Genomic DNA, 16687 nt, shown 5'->3' on the forward strand with positions numbered 1-16687 from the left:
TATGGCAGCATTCACCAGCTTAAACAAGGAAACCATCCAGGAGAGTTGCAGGAGATTTTGAAATTGTCTGGAGGTCGTGGTTGAAGCCAATGGTGATTTTATTAAATAAATTTTCTCTTTAGTATTTCAAGATATTTTTATGTAATTTTGGTAAATATATCTACTAAAATGAGACGTCAGTGTTATTTTCATTTTTGCATAATCTTGACAACAATTTATTCACCGCACCCTGATGTAGATGTGTGTGTGTATATATATATATATATATATATATATATATATATATATATACACATACACACACACACATATATGTACACATAGATAGTTGAATAAACAAAAAGATAAATAGACACTGAGACACTCGATTACATGCAGAGGTGAGCAAACATGTATAAAAAGTTACAGAAATTTATATTAATGTTATGGTTTAAAGTCATAAGTGTTCGTATCAAAAATGATTGTTTCTTTCCAGCAGGCAGTCTTGTCTTTTATATTTTATTTATTATTTTTCTCAGCAAAGAAGGTATTTAATTAAATTTTCAGTTTCAACAACGAAGTCATAAGCAGCCAACTTGAATTATATAATACCTTTTCCCTTTGTTTACAATATATATATATACACACACACACATATATATATATATATATATATATATATATATATATATATATATATATATATATATGTATGTATGTATGTATTTTAAATCATCCACTTTCTAAAAGTGTTTTTTCTTTTCAGCCTGAGGTATGCCAAGCAATCTTGTTATTTTTGAAATGCTTTGAAGACACCATAAGATCATTAGTAAGATTTATAAAATTAATACATAATAGGTGTACAATGCCTCTGAAACTGTTTTTTAAGAACTGGTTTCATGAGCTAAATTTGATGAGTGATAAATTCCCACCAAGATAAAACAATAATTGAATATGGATAATATTTCCCAAAGAGTCTGTAAACTGAAGCAGGCAAAATGAAAACTACTATGATAAATTGTGATTGTTATTAGTTAGGAGTTAAGCCAAGTTCACTTTACTTGAATAAAGATATTATAACAAAGGCTACTGCTTAAAGTATGGTACACACAAGATATTTTATTGATGTTTTAAAGCTAAACCTGTCCTATTCATTTGTAGTGCAAGCTACCCTTACATACAAGTCTCATAATAACATTGATTTCCTCTCTACCTACCTTTACTGCATTTTAAATACAGTAGAGAACTGCTAAAGGAGCCATTTTATGGCTTATACTGATATACTTAACTTATACTATATAGATGTATACTTAACTTATACTATATAGATGTATACTTAACTTATACTAACTACACTGGCAGTCAGTATAGTATATTGCTACTATTATTAAGTTCCATGTCTATTCTGATCCAGCAGACATTTGAAATACCTTCAGAAAGTCTTTCTAAAACTATACTATCCAGTGTGTGCTTTCTTCTTTAAGCTTGTAGTGTATGATTTGAAGGATATTTAGCTGCTAGTTTTAACAGGTTGGGCAACCACTCAGAAGGTTCCTCATGGGAAGAGGCATAATACATCAGATATGTATGGCACCTCTTCCTATATGCAACCTACTATCAAGAGGTGAAATGTCCCAGAGTTCAAATCAGGAATCTCACTGAGTTTCCGAGTGAAAGAACTTTATTCTACAATGTATCAGTTCACCTAACTTTTAAGAACTGATAGCAGTTCATTTTGGTATTTGTCTCTTGTCTACTATGTATTAGGAAAACAGTTTAATTCTCATAAAGGAATGAATTTGCCTTGGATGTTAATATAACTATCAGCGAATCACTGGGCTTCATTCAGTCAATACTGACCTGAAATCCACCGAGGTCGACTTTGCCTTTCATCCTTTCAGGGTCGATAAATTAAGAACCAATTGACTGCCCCCCCCACTCCCCCAAAATTTCAGGTCTTGTGCCTAGAGCAGAAAAGAATACTGACCTGAAATGTTAGCATAAAAATACCAATAATGATATATAAGACTTAGTCCACTGTTTGATTTAACACCATAACCTGGTTTGGAAACCTTTAGAAGAGTATGCTCTGCAGTAAGCATTCAGAGCACATCTGAAAGTAGCTTGCTATCATCTTGATGCATTTCCTACTGCATATTCTATTCAGTAGAGTCAGTTTTTTTTTTTTTTTTGTTTTAGAGGAAGTGTTAACAGGTGGCTGCTTGCTGTCAGATAAGATAAGTACTTGACTTCTTGCATAAGAATGTTCTCTTTATTGGCATGCTTACATGTGACCACTGACATTTAGATGGACTACATACAGGGATTAAAGTAGTGATTAGTAGTAACTGTAGAACCAGATTCTCATCTCATCTTTTTTCACCAATTCATAAGTCATAGTTACACTTCTTCCTTTGACTAAACCACAAGAAAAAACAAAAACAAATGACCCCCAGTACTAGATTGGTACTTGTTTTATCATTTTATTAAGTATGGAATGATAAAAGCCGAAGTTTGCATCAGTGATATTTGATCTCAAAATGTAACAATATCTGCAAAAAGAAACATTAACTAAAGATGAAAAAAAATTACTTACCCAGTTTGTAACAGCCTGAAGAGATTCCTGGACAGAAATACCAGCAAATGAACTGGAAGAAAAAATATTGAATCATCATAAAGAGAAATAACTGACAGAAATATTGCAATGAGTTTTGATATTAATAAAAATGAAGGAGAAAATAAATTCTTGTGTTTATATATATGTACATGAGGAATAGGGACAGATCAGATTCTACATGCATTTGACCCTGTACAACCAGTCTCATGGTCCCCAATTTAACTGAGTGAGGAGCATGTGTAAAGGATGAGAAGTATCTCACATAAAACAAAATGCCTACCAGATTATCTGAGTACTGAGATTCACTCTGATGAGGCAGAAACTTAAGCAGTGTTTCTATTTATGCACCTTCACCCACACTCCAGACTTTATTTTAGTTGAATTTATATCTATATTAAGAGAGGGGGTGGGGGAGATACACATATACATACAGTTTTTAAATATGTATCCATTTAATAGTTTGCATATATCTTTGTGTTTCTGTGTAAACATTTGTTGCTATTTTCTTATACTCTTTCTCTCTCAGTTCAAATTCTTATCAGGGTGTCAACCAGATGTTGGTTCATTCCCACTGGTTTTCTCTAGAAGTTAGTGAGGTGAATAAACCCATTGATTGACAACACTTTTCATAAGAAGACAAGTCAGTGACACTATTATTTGTCAACAAAGAAACAACTAAGGGTACATACACACATGCACACATACAGGTTCATATACATATACACAGGTATAAGTATATGTATACATACACATGTATGAACACACATCTATGCATGGAAACACGCATGAACATAAATATAATAACAAGTTAAATGCACAAATTAAGATTTTAAATGTGTAACTTATAAGACATGAGTACCTAGTCAAGGACAAAATAAAATAAACTAGTGGTCCCATGGGACAAGTACCTTGTATCCATCATGCGACATACCAACTAAGAACCTGTTTACTTTTTCTGCTCTAGATTCATGTGCATAAATAACTTTCATAATTTACATATGCACACACACACACACTCTCACACACACACACTCTCTCACACACACACACACACACAAACGAATGTGTGTATGCATAAATGAGTATATGTGTGTGTGTGTGTTTGTGCACACAACACACGTTTATACATATTATGAGTGTGTATATGCATGTGTGTATACAGACACATATATAATTCATTTTGTTGTTCATATTCACATCTGTTTTTTTCAAGCTAGCATGGGTTAGATACAGAATGTGTTATTAAGGCATCTTTCTGTCACTAAGCCTTCCCTTTTTTTCCAAGGGATCTCATATTTCATACAACTTTGAAAAATGCAAGGCCAGTGGATGATTTGTTGGCAGGAGAAATAATAACTGTATCACCACTTGCTGCTCATAATACTTCAAAATATATAAACACATACTCGAGGTATTTCGTGTTGCAAGACAGTGTAGGAGAGAGAATAGTGATGTTGTAGGAGAGAAATGTGTTCGCATGGATGATGGTACGCTTGCATTAAATGAGAATGCAAAGAAAGAGGTCTGGAGATGCCACTACGATAGATTGCTTAATAAAGAGAATGAATGGGAGAAAGAGAGCCTGCCGTATGTCGACCCAATAGAGGGACCAGCTATCCGAGTTGATAGTACCAGGGTAGATAAAGCAATTAAGAGTATGAAGACCGGGAAAGCCCCCGGCCCATCAGGAATCACTGCAGAGATGCTCAAAATATCTGGCAGTGTTGGCTATAGCCTAGTCACCCATATTACGAACCAGGTGATACACGAAGGAGTCATACCCAATGACTGGTGTAGCAGCATCATAGTCAACTGCTACAAAGGTAAAGGTGACGCTTTAGATACAAATAATTACAGAGGCATCAAGCTGTTAGATCAGGTTATGAAAGTTACAGAGAGGGTCATAGCCCAACTAATTAGGGAGCGAATCAATTTAGATGAGATGCAGTTTGGGTTCGTGCCAGGTAAAAGCACTACTGATGCCTTATTTCTAATGAGACAGTTGCAGGAGAAATACCTAGCTAAGGATAAACCTCTGTACCTGGCTTTCGTTGACATGGAGAAAGCCTTTGACAGGGTCCCCCGATCCCTTATCTGGTGGTCAATGAGGAAACTTGGGATAGAAGAATGGTTAGTGAGAGCTGTGCGAGCCATGTACAGAGATGCTGCCAGTAAGGTGAGGGTTGGAAATGAGTACAGCAATGAATTCCGGGTAGAGGTAGGGGTCCACCAAGGTTCCGTCCTCAGCCCCCTCTTATTTACCATAGTCCTCCAGGCAATCACAGAGGAGTTCAAGACAGGTTGCCCCTGGGAGCTCCTCTATGCTGATGACCTTGCCCTAATTGCGGAGTCACTATCAGAACTAGAGGAGAAGTTTCAGGTGTGGAAGCAAGGTCTAGAATTGAAGGGCCTTAGAGTCAACCTAGCTAAAACCAAAATCCTAATAAGTAGGAAGGTAGATAAAACACAAACCCCTTCAGGTAGATGGCCCTGCTCAGTATGTAGAAAAGGAGTAGGTAGTAACTCTATAAGATGTACCCGGTGCAAGCTATGGACACATAAGAGGTGCAGCAACATCAAAGGCAGGTTAACTAGCAAGTTAGTTTTTGTTTGTGGCAGATGTTCAGGTGCAATAAAGACTGCAAACAAACAGGAAACAACTTCTATCTCATTCCAGGGTGAAAAACTAGAGGTAGTCGATAGCTTCCGCTATCTGGGCGACCAAGTTAGTAGTGGGGGTGGGTGCACTGAAAGTGTAGCTGCTAGAATAAGAATAGCCTGGGCAAAGTTTAGAGAGCTCTTACCCCTGCTGGCGACAAAGGGACTCTCACTCAGAGTAAAAGGCAGACTGTATGACGCATGCGTACGAACAACCATGCTACATGGCAGTGAAACATGGGCTGTAACTGCTGAGGACATACGTAAGCTCGCAAGGAATGAAGCCAGTATGCTCCGTTGGATGTGTAATGTCAATGTGAATACCCGTCAGAGTGTAAGTATCTTGAGAGAAAAGCTGAACATTAGAAGCATCAGTTGTGGCGTGCAAGAGAGACGATTGCGCTGGTATGGACATGTGGTGAGAATGGAGGAGGATAGCTGCGTGAAAAAGTGCCACACCCTAACAGTTGAGGGAACCCGTGGAAGAGGTAGGCCCAGGAAGACCTGGGCTGAGGTGGTGAGGCAAGACCTTCGTACATTGGGCCTCACCGAGGCGATAACTACTGACCGAGACCTTTGGAAATGTGCTGTGCGTGAGAAGACCCGGCAAGCCAAGTAAGATCGTTGCCAGTGCCCCTGGACTGGTTCTTGTGTGGGTGGCACATGAGATGCACCATTTTGAGCGTGGCCGTTGCCAGTACCGCCTGACTGGCTCCTGTAGGATTTTCGAGCGAGATCGTTGCCAGTGCCCCTGGACTGGCTTGTGCGGGTGGCACATAAAAGACACCATTTCGAGCGTGGCCGTTTTCGTGCAGGTGACACGTAAAAGCACCCACTACACTCTCTGAGTGGTTGGCGTTAGGAAGGGCATCCAGCTGTAGAAACTCTGCCAAATCAGACTGGAGCCTGGTGTTGCCATCCGGTTTCACCAGTCCTCAGTCAAATCGTCCAACCCATGCTAGCATGGAAAGCGGACGTTAAACGATGATGATGATGATGATGACACACATACCGCACACATATATATGACAGGCTTCTTTCAGTGTCCATCTAATAAAACTACTCATATATGTTAACAAACATATATTGATACATACTGTATGTGTCTGTATATATATATGCAGTGAGATCAAATAGCTCCCAGACTAGTTATGTTTAATAAAAAATAAACTTATTTACCTATGCTTTAATATTATCTCCTTTAGAATAGTTACTTTGCGCAGAAGACCATGGTGTTATCTCTATTGATAATCTGTGATGACATTTTAACAGAAGTATGAACAATGCTCTTGGGATATTTATATGACTGTTGGAAAACCCCATAGATTATTAACAGACCATGACACTAATACCACTGGTAATGGAGCACAAACATTTAAACATGTAAAGTGAATAGGAAGCGCATCCACCAATGGGTATATGCTAAACATGAAGTATACAAGCGAGATATTGTCCCCAAACACACACAAAATCAGTGACTCAAATAACTGGCTCAGACTGTGATGACACAACCAACAATATGGAAACTCAGATGTAAAATTGCTAATTATGGTGACATTGCTAATACTACTAGAATCTTCAAAGACCATTGAAAATAACAATACATATAAGATGCTAATGTTTGTGTAAGGCAGTTATGTTTTTATTGTCTGATATTTATTCAATATTCCTGTATGTGAAACTCTGAGTTGGAGAGTTCTTATTTCATAGAGGTAAACACATAAATATATATGTATACACACACCTCTTAACCACTATTGTCTTTAGGACTACTCTGAGTAGTAACATCAGTCAAGGCTCCAGCTATGGATTTACTAGCATGTGAACCACTGTGATTGAAGGACCCCCTAGTTCTTGTAAGAACCCCATTCTTATAAGAAGGTAAACTATGAGAAAGCTCTAATTGTCTGTTTTGGCATGGTTGACTAGATAATGGAAACTACTATTCCTAAGGATCCCCCCAGACATATGAGGGAGTGTATTTTCTGTACATTCCAACTGTTTATTATTGTACCTGCAAATCTGCCACACACACACATCATATAATTTGTATACTATATAGAGAGCAATGTAATTATTCTCATACACCTATTGTCCAATAAGCAGCACTAGCTGGTTAATTCTGACAAACTGCATGTATTTAGAAGTTACCTCAGAGACCATACATGGTCCTGACTATACCAAAGCAGAATGAAACCTAACAAACTTGTCAAGCACATGCTTTTTCTTGGATTTTTAATGTTTATATTTACCCACTGAATTCATTTACTCTTGTGAATCTTATGTAGTTTTTGTCTAATTTTTGACTGTGTTTCTAAAAATCACAAAATAGTGCCATGTTCCATCTTCTCTATACATCTGGAGACATTGAGAATAGATAGGAACTGTTGAAGAACTTCTGTATAAACTCTCATTGTTAGCTAAATTTGATCAAACATCATTACACCAAAGGTACCCCTTGAGGTAATGCACTTTTCTCCCTAATCATCTGATCTTTATTGAGAAATATAAAATTCCAAGTTTAAGGCTTAAAACATCTACTCTCACTTGTAGGGAGTTTGTTGATGGAAATTTGGCCTCTACTGTAAGCAAGTTATGCAAATATGGAGAATCTCCAGAATGACTTTTCTGAAAAGGCTGAGTGCAATTTGATGATTGTACTTGGTAGATAATGTTAAACAACAACACGGTATCAGAGCCAACAACTCTGGAAACTGGTTAGATATTCAAGTAATTACATCAACTGATACACATTAAACTATATAAATATGAAAATACGATAAAACATACACTGAGAATAATTACAGTCTAAAAATAAGTGACACATCTTTGACTAAAAGCAGAATTAGCAACTTATTATCATTATCTATTTTTCTCACCAGATACTGCAAATTAGGTATTGTTTAGCTTCAGGTCAGCCCTACTGAACAGTCAACACAATCATTCACATCCCTGTTTTTTCTTCTTCCACAGTGTATCTAGTACAACTTTATTCAATGTCTTTTAAGAAAGATTTGGCTATTATTTCTAGAAGGTTAAGTGACTAAGTAGGGACCACTCTTGTTGGTTTGAGAGTAGGGAATTCTTGGAATAGAACATTTGAAATTCAATATCCAGCCAGGACAAACTTTGCTTTTTGTCAAGAAAAATATTAAGCATGGACTAAGGCTGATTTAATTGATCAAAACCCTTCTTCAATAAATATGTGGTCTTCTGTCAGTGAGAGGAATCAACATCATCACTGCCATCGTCATCATCAGCCAATACCAATATTAGTGAAGTTGATGTTATCACAAGCAGTATCTAATGCACCATAACTTTCATTAAGTATCAAAAATAATGATGACAAGCCTCCTTCATCTACACAGCTTTTAGTTTCTTCTTAAAAAGCAACACTTTTAGTTCCTATTAAGATGATCACAAAGATGAGAATAATGATGATGGTAGTGATAATGATGTCAAACTGTTGCAATTATTATCATCTCATAATTATTTATAATCACTGCTTCTGCCCTTGTCAATGTTATCACCAAATTTAAAATCATTATACTCATTGTTGCAATCATCATTTACAAAATTGCTTACAATGTTCAGGCTAGGCTTCAATGTACAGCTGCGTCTGTTCTGTGACCAGACTAATTAGTTACTACATTTCTATATTTAAGAGATGAGGAATTATGTACATTATTTACATTTGACAGATATTTTTCTTCATCTTGTTTGCCATTAATACAACGTTTCGGCTGATGTACCCTCCAAACCTTCGACAGGTGTCTTGGGGAAATTTCGAACCTGGGTTCTCATTCCTAAGGTGTTGTTCGATGTTATTGTTATTATTATTATTATTATTATTATTATTATTCAGGTCACTGCCTGGAATTGAACTTGGAATCTTGGGGTTAGTATGCTCACGGGCATATAGGGTAGTGGTTAAAAGCGCAGGCTACTAACCCCAAGATTCCGAGTTCGATTCCAGGCAGTGACCTGAATAATAATAATAATAATAATAATAATAATAACATTAAACAATACCTTAGGAATGAGAACCCAAGTTCGAAATTTCCCCCAAGACACCTGATGAAGGCTGGAGGATATATCAGCTGAAACGTTGTGTTAATGACAAACAAGATGAGGAAAAATATCATGTCAAATGTAAATAATTAGTTACTAATGATGATATTTTGAATTACATAATCAGTCTGTCAAAGGTTTGTCTCTCACACCTGTATGTACTGACTCTTGAACCACTGAATGGTAACCCATCCAAAATGGGATGAAGGAGAAGTGTAATTAGCATATGCAGATGATGTCAGCATAACAGTGTCAAACATCATAGAAATTAAGGTAGTTAGCACAATTCTATATGAATATGAGGTAATGAATGAAGCAAAAATTAAGCTCGAGAATTTTCTGAGTTGCAGCCTATCCCAGAGAGTGTTTTGAGCTGTATGATCAATAAGCTACTTACATTGCTAGAAGTCTAGATAACTCAAAGGTTCAGGGTAGATAGGAACTAGAATGAAATGATAAGCAAGATGGCCAGTCTCACTCAGAAATAAGCTGAGAGGAAGTCATTGCTGCAAGGTTGGTAATAGGTAGAAAGCACATAATCACTTTTGTCATATATTATCACCTGAATGTTGTACCTTGCACCAGGTTGTGCCTGATCAGATTGGAACATCAGCTCTTTTACTTCTTGTGAAAGGGAAGCATTCCATTAGCCTGGTAGTCAATGTGGCACCAATACCCTATACACAGAGACTGCAGCAATTGCAGAAACTTCTGGGCACTGAGCACAAGCAGTTGTCTTTGGTTAGGTATGCTATCACAGTTTATCCCTTTGACAGAGCTGCGTCCTGTGTCAAATGACACCAAATTGGCATCTGGAATGCTGTAATGATTTAAGTTCAAATTCTACCAAGGTCAACTTTATCTTTAGGGGGTTGATAAAATAAGTACCCTTTAGGGGTTGAAAAAATGAGTACCAGTTGAGCACTGAGATCAATGAAATCGACTTCTCCCCCCTCAAAATTGCTGGCCCTGTGCCAAAATAAGGCATTTGTTATTATTATAATTATTATTATTATTATTATTATTATTATTATTAATAATAATAATAATAATAATAATAATAATAATAATAATAATAATAATAATGATAATAATAATAATAATCAAATTAGGAAGCTGTTTCACTGTAGAAAGAAGATGGCCACCAAAAACATGATTTAGATTCGAAGTTGTTTTCAATTCATCTACAAAAGGATCAGCAGCATAAACAACAATAGTGACAACAACAACAACAACAACAACAAAGAAACTAAAGAGATACTTAAGCTGGACCTGACCTTTTCTCTTAGAATGTTAAACACTATGTTTTCAGTTTGAAATATCTGAAATCTAAATTTCAAAATCCACTTACTACTACATTTGAACAGTAATGGTGGAAGGAAGTGGTAGAGAGGAGAGTGAGACAGACACACACATCATAAATGGCAGCAGCTCAGTGATGGTGAAGTGTTAGAAATGATTCCATGTCAAGCTAGATGACAAGGATAGAGAAAATGTAAGTTCTACCTTGTTTTCAAAAGAGAATACAGATGTCTTGTAGCTGACACACTATCAGAAGAACGGTAATTCTGCAGCATCAGTTTTCTTCGGTATACAAACTTAACTAAATGATGTTTGCTTATTTAGACCATACTCTTTTCTCTCTTTTACTCGTTTCAGTCATTTGACTGTGGCCATGCTGGAGCACCGCCTTTAGTCGAGTAAATCAACCCCAGGACTTATTCTTTGTAAGCCTAGTACTTATTCTATCGGTCTCTTTTTGCCGAACTGCTAAGTTACGGGGACGTAAACACACCAGCATCGGTTGTCAAGCGATGTTGGGGGGACAAACACAAACACACAACATACATATATATATATATATATATACATATATACGACAGGCTTCTTTCAGTTTCTGTCTACCAAATACACTCACAAGGCTTTGGTCGGCCCGAGGCTATAGTAGAAGACACTTGCCCAAGGTGCCACGCAGTGGGAATGAACCCAGAACCATGTGGTTGGTAAGCAAGCTACTTACCACACAGTCATTCCTGCGCCTATACCATAACTAGTTTTCTCAAATTAATTTTGTATCTATAGAAAAAACTGGTTAATATTGGTTTCAAATTTTGGCACAAGGCCAGCAATTTCGGGGGAGGGGTAAGTCGATTACATTGACCCCAGTACTCAACTGGTACTTAGTTTATTGGTCCCAAAAGGATGAAAGGCAAAGTCAACCTCAGTGGAATTAGAACTCAGGACATAAAGACATGAAATGCTACGAAGCATTTTACTCAGTGTACTAACAATTCTGCCAATTTGCTGGTTAATATTGATGTTGTGTAACACCAGTCAGCCCTAGTGATGAGTCTCTATGATATTGCTGAGGATAGGCTTTTTTGTTCAGCTTTAAGAATAGTAATTTTGCCCAGTTTTCAGATTTTCAAGATTTGTTAACGTTGGTACTATAGTTGGATATCTTTATAAATGCAGTAATGCATTCAAGCTTAATTTTTTTTAATGCATATGTTTGTTGTTTTGTCAGCCCCTTAGGCTTATGAGCCAGAATTTCCAATTTCATCTCTGATAGTAAGATGGATGAAACAAGTTTATGGTCTAGGTAGAAACTTGCTTGTGTTTCTATTTTTGCATGGATAGGAATCTGGAACTACATTATCCAATGTATCGTTCTTTTTCAAGAAGGCGAAACGTAATTTGAAAGTGATTTGGCTGCCATTTTCATAAATTCCCCATAGTTGCAATATTTATGTATGACGTGCAACTTTTCAAAAATGATGATGTTGTTTAGCCTTAGATAGGCCCTGATCAAGTTTATCTAAAATCATAAAATTCTATCTGGTACTATCATATTGTTTGGCTAAGCACTATGCAACCAGGTCTACATTATCTAATCAAAAAATTCATTTTTTCCCCTAAAAACTGGAAGGTTGGGATAGGAGATTGCTTGCTATTTTTAGTGGGTTGAGCAAACTGCATAGAGGTTTTGTCTGATGATGATGATGATGGAGTTGATGATAATGAAAATTGTTGTTATTTCTGAGATAGGCATCAAACTTCAAATTCAGGCGATGGGTATAGTTGATCAAATTAACATAGTGGTACTTTGTTATGGACTCTGGAAGGCTGAATGGGAAAGTTAGCCTCAGTAGGAGTTGAATTCAAAATGTAAAAAAAAAAAACACATAATAATAATAATAATAATAATAATAATAATAATAATAATAATAAATGTGTTACTATGATAATAAAAATCCTGGCAATGACATAGATAATTTTATCGATTTTCTTTTTGTTTATATGATGTTTTCTTTTAGAGATAGAGGGGAAGAAGGTGGGTCAGATGAGCTGGGTATATTTTGCTGACAGTGCATCTTGTTTTTATAGATTAAAACTCACAATGAACAAAAAGTTTCCACAGAAACACCTGCCAGAATGTTAAAAAAAAATGAAGTAAATGAAATGAAAATGAGGATTCAGGCTAGCATTTCACTTCCTGTCAAAGTCAGCATTTTGAAGAAAATCCTAAATGGATTGGATGAAGCTTGTCTCATTCTATGTTGTGCCTCACATACCTCCTCCGTCATTGCTCAATGTTTGATATCATTCAATAAAAGCAAGGGAGGTAGATTGTTTCTGTAATGATATTAGTATCATACTAAGCTTATATATATAAGTATGTATACATATGTGTGTGTGTATGTATGTATATATATATATATATATATATATATTTCGTTTTTGGATTTGGTTTGCAAGATTCTTTATGTGAGTTCATGTGTTGAAGCATATTCTGTTGTGTCTGGGGAGAGTCATTTTCTTTTTGTACCTTAAAATTTAACACACTCACCGGTAAAATTTCCACTTATTCCTATTTTTATTTTCCTAAAATTTCCATTGCATCTTACAACCTTTTCATGCATTCCTGAAGAAACGCAGTGTAAATAACAGACAGAGTCAAGACTATTGAAAACGTTGCAAGACGCAACAAAAATTTTAGGAAAATGAAAATAAGGAATAAGTGGAAATTTTACCGGTGAATGTGTTAAATTGTAAGGCATAAAAAGAAAATGACTCTCCCCAGACACAACAGTATATATATATGGCTGGGTGGTTAAGAAGCTCAATTTGCAATTGTATGGTTTTAAGTGCAGTTCCACTGCATGGCACCTTGGGAAAGTGTCTTCTACTACAACTCTGGGCCAACTAATGCCTTGTGCATAAATTTGGTAGACAGAAACTTTATGGAAGCAAATCGTGTGCATGTGTGTGTGTGTGTGTATGTATGTGTATTAATATCACCAACATTTGACAGTCATTTTCTATGCTAGCATTGGTCGGACAAGTCATTTCTTATTGGGAGCTGTTGCTCTCATAAACTGGTGATCATGTGTGTTATATGTTTTGTTTTTATGGCTGGATGTCCTCCCTATCACCAACTACATCAAATGTGTCCTCAGCATTCATGGCCCATGTTTCACTGCCATGTATCATGGCGGTTTGCACACATGCATCATACAGTCTACCTTTTACCCTAAGCAAGAGGCCCTTAGTTGCCAGCAGAGATAGGAGCTCCCTAAACTTTGCCCAGGCTATTCTTACTCTAGTCACTACACTCTCAGAGCAACCACCCCCACTACTGACTTGATCGCCTAGGTAGTGAAAGCTATTAACTACTAGTTTCTTCTCCTGGCATGTGATGGAATCTGTTTTCTGTACATCTTCAGATGCCCCTGTGCATCTGCCATACACAAAAACTATTTTTCGAGTTAATCTTCCTTTGATATTACTGCACCTTGTATGTGTCCATAGCTTACAACAGGTACATCGTATGGAGTTTCTACCCACGCCTTTTCTACAGATTGAGCAGGGCTATCTACCTGAAATGGGTTGTGATTTGACAGCCTTCCTACTTACTAAGACTTTGGTTTTTGCTAGGTTAACCCAATTTGCTTCCCAGTCACATGTTCAAGTATAAGTTTGTTTTATTTTAGCTCCTAAGCTGAAATATTATTGGCTAAAACCAGCAAAGGTGGGGCTCTAGCATGGTGATAATTCACTGATTTAAACTAATAACAGAACATAGTATGTGTTGTTATGCATACACTATCATAACATTGAAGCTAGGCTCATTGAATTCACTTGTGAGACATTATAAGTGTTAATAACTGTTAGTTTTTCACTGGTCCTTCATTTAATAACAATTTGGTCTGAGAGAGTAAAATCAAAAAATTCATTTTTATAAGTTGGTGAAAAGAGGAGGGGATGTGCTGATACTTAGCTTAAACATCTACTGGCCAGTAACAGTGTCAAGTGGAAAACATGCTACGGAAAAGCTTCCAGAAGTTGCAGTTTTTGTCAGGAAAAATTTAGTAGTGTCATTAGCGTGGGATTTTGAAGAGTAGTCAGTTAGTTCAGAAACAAAAGAAGAAGAAGGAGGAGGAGGAGGAGGAGGAAGAGGAGGCAGAAGGAGGAAACCACATATATATGGCCAAGCAGTTAAAGCAAGTTGGTGAGGAAGTTGTTGCTAACCATCTGAATGAATTTATTTTGTCAATGAGCAGGGGTGCAAAAGCATTCCAGAATATGGAAAAGGCATGACAAATGAAAATGTCATCTATCCCGACCAACTGCAACTCCAAAGAGAAAATAGAAATTATAAACAAAAGGAGGTTGTCCTGAAAGATAAAACCAATATGTCCCACTCATTATTTACAGTCTTTTGCATACATTAAATGGAATAGATATGTTTAAAGATAATATAGAGCTACAGCTGGCAATTAAGATCCTTAGCTGATAATGGGAGCTAAGTAATTGGCTTGCATGTTGCAATGTATAAAGAATAGATTACATTATATATGTATATACTACAGTGGGTATATATCATTTGTTGTATAGTATTGCTGAAATAAGTTTGTGCTTGTATATTGCAGTGCATACTGTTGTGAATTCCTGTTCTCAATCTCAAGGTATAACATTTTAGCGAAAGAAACAAATGATGCTCATTAGATGGAACCATTAGTGTGTTGGTAGCTCAGATGATTGAATAACTAGAAGTAGTCATCCAGGTATCATTTCAATCCTTCTTTCAAATAACTACTGAAATCTTTTTAAAAATATGTGTGAGGATTCATTCATGGATACTTTAATTCACAAGATCACAAAACTAGGTTCTCATAAGTCAACAAATCTTTGCTACCTACGGATGTACCTGGCTCTTTGTAGGTAAGCTGCCTCACTGAATATGTAGTAGTGATTTTCTAAAATGAATTGAAGTCAATCTATAATAGAATTCTTATCAATATAGTTTGGTAATTCATAAGTAACTGAACCAAGCCAGATTTAATAGCTTTGATTCTGTAATTGTGTGGAATATTATTATATAAGTTTATAACATCAAACAAAGTAACAGAAATATTTTCATATACTAGATAGCTAAACATGCTAAGATCTCTTATAAAGCTTTGCATTTGTTTCAGGAAAGGTTTCAACAAAATGTCTAGAAAAGTATTTAAATCATGTATCTTGCATATCAAGTGCACTGCAATGTGTCTAAATTTCAGAATATTAAATGATGGCATATTAAAATAAACTAGTCCTTATATTTTTCACATGATTCAATGATGAATTTATTTTTGTTTATTTTGGTAACCCATAGATGATACCCTTTCCTATTTAACATTTGTAACAAAATCTAATTCATTATCTGTTTAAAAGTTTTGATACAAATGTGAGAAAGTAGATTGTGGCTTTCTCATAAGTGTACTGTCCCATAGAAAATTCAGTACAATATTTGTATAATAGTTGTGTCCCTAACAACAGAACTTTTGTTATCAACTTCTTTTATAACAATATCTTTGTCTAATTCTAAATCAATCAAATGTGTCCATTGTTTCTGGTACATTTGGATTTTGTTGTCTTGTTTCTGTTGTTCCAGTTGGAATTGTTGAAATATGTTCCAAAATTCCTCAATGGCTACATTTTTTTTTTATATCAATATTAATTTTTGTTTTTAACTAAAGATTTGTCATTATCTTTTTCTTAAAACGATTGTTCTGCAAGTCTAACTGTAGCTTATTTTGAAATTTTCTTTGGTAATTAGACCATGGCATTGTATTTGTTGAATAGTTTCCGAATAATTTTCCATACTGTTGTTAATCTTTAAGAATAGACTTCTCAAAGTGTATTTGTTTATAAGTTCATCATCATAGGTTAAAAATCAATTTTCACCTCTTTGTTCTTGCATTGTTGCCTTCATAATTTCTCATACGTTTGTTGGGAGGAAATTTCAGTTCTAATTTTCTCATCACTTTCTTTGTATTTCTCTTCCTTTGCATCTGCTCACAGGTTTTGTTAATCCCA

General features: G+C 35.8%; 1 protein-coding gene across 16 annotated transcripts in view; it reads right to left on the reverse strand.

The window, feature by feature from the left end:
• The window catches only part of LOC106882686 (vitamin D3 receptor), an 886520-nt gene that overhangs the window by 191589 nt on the left and 678244 nt on the right, over positions 1-16687 (reverse strand). For all 16 annotated transcript variants that reach the window (XM_089348112.1, XM_089348109.1, XM_089348107.1 and 13 more), the window contains one exon: positions 2576-2627. The gene's annotated coding sequence lies outside the window, so the exon portion shown is untranslated. The remainder of the gene's footprint in view (positions 1-2575; positions 2628-16687) is intronic.

The sequence above is a fragment of the Octopus bimaculoides genome, chromosome 2 (genome assembly GCF_046866305.1).
Source record: "Octopus bimaculoides isolate indiv1 chromosome 2, ASM4686630v1, whole genome shotgun sequence".
Classification (NCBI taxonomy): Eukaryota; Metazoa; Mollusca; class Cephalopoda; order Octopoda; family Octopodidae; genus Octopus; species Octopus bimaculoides.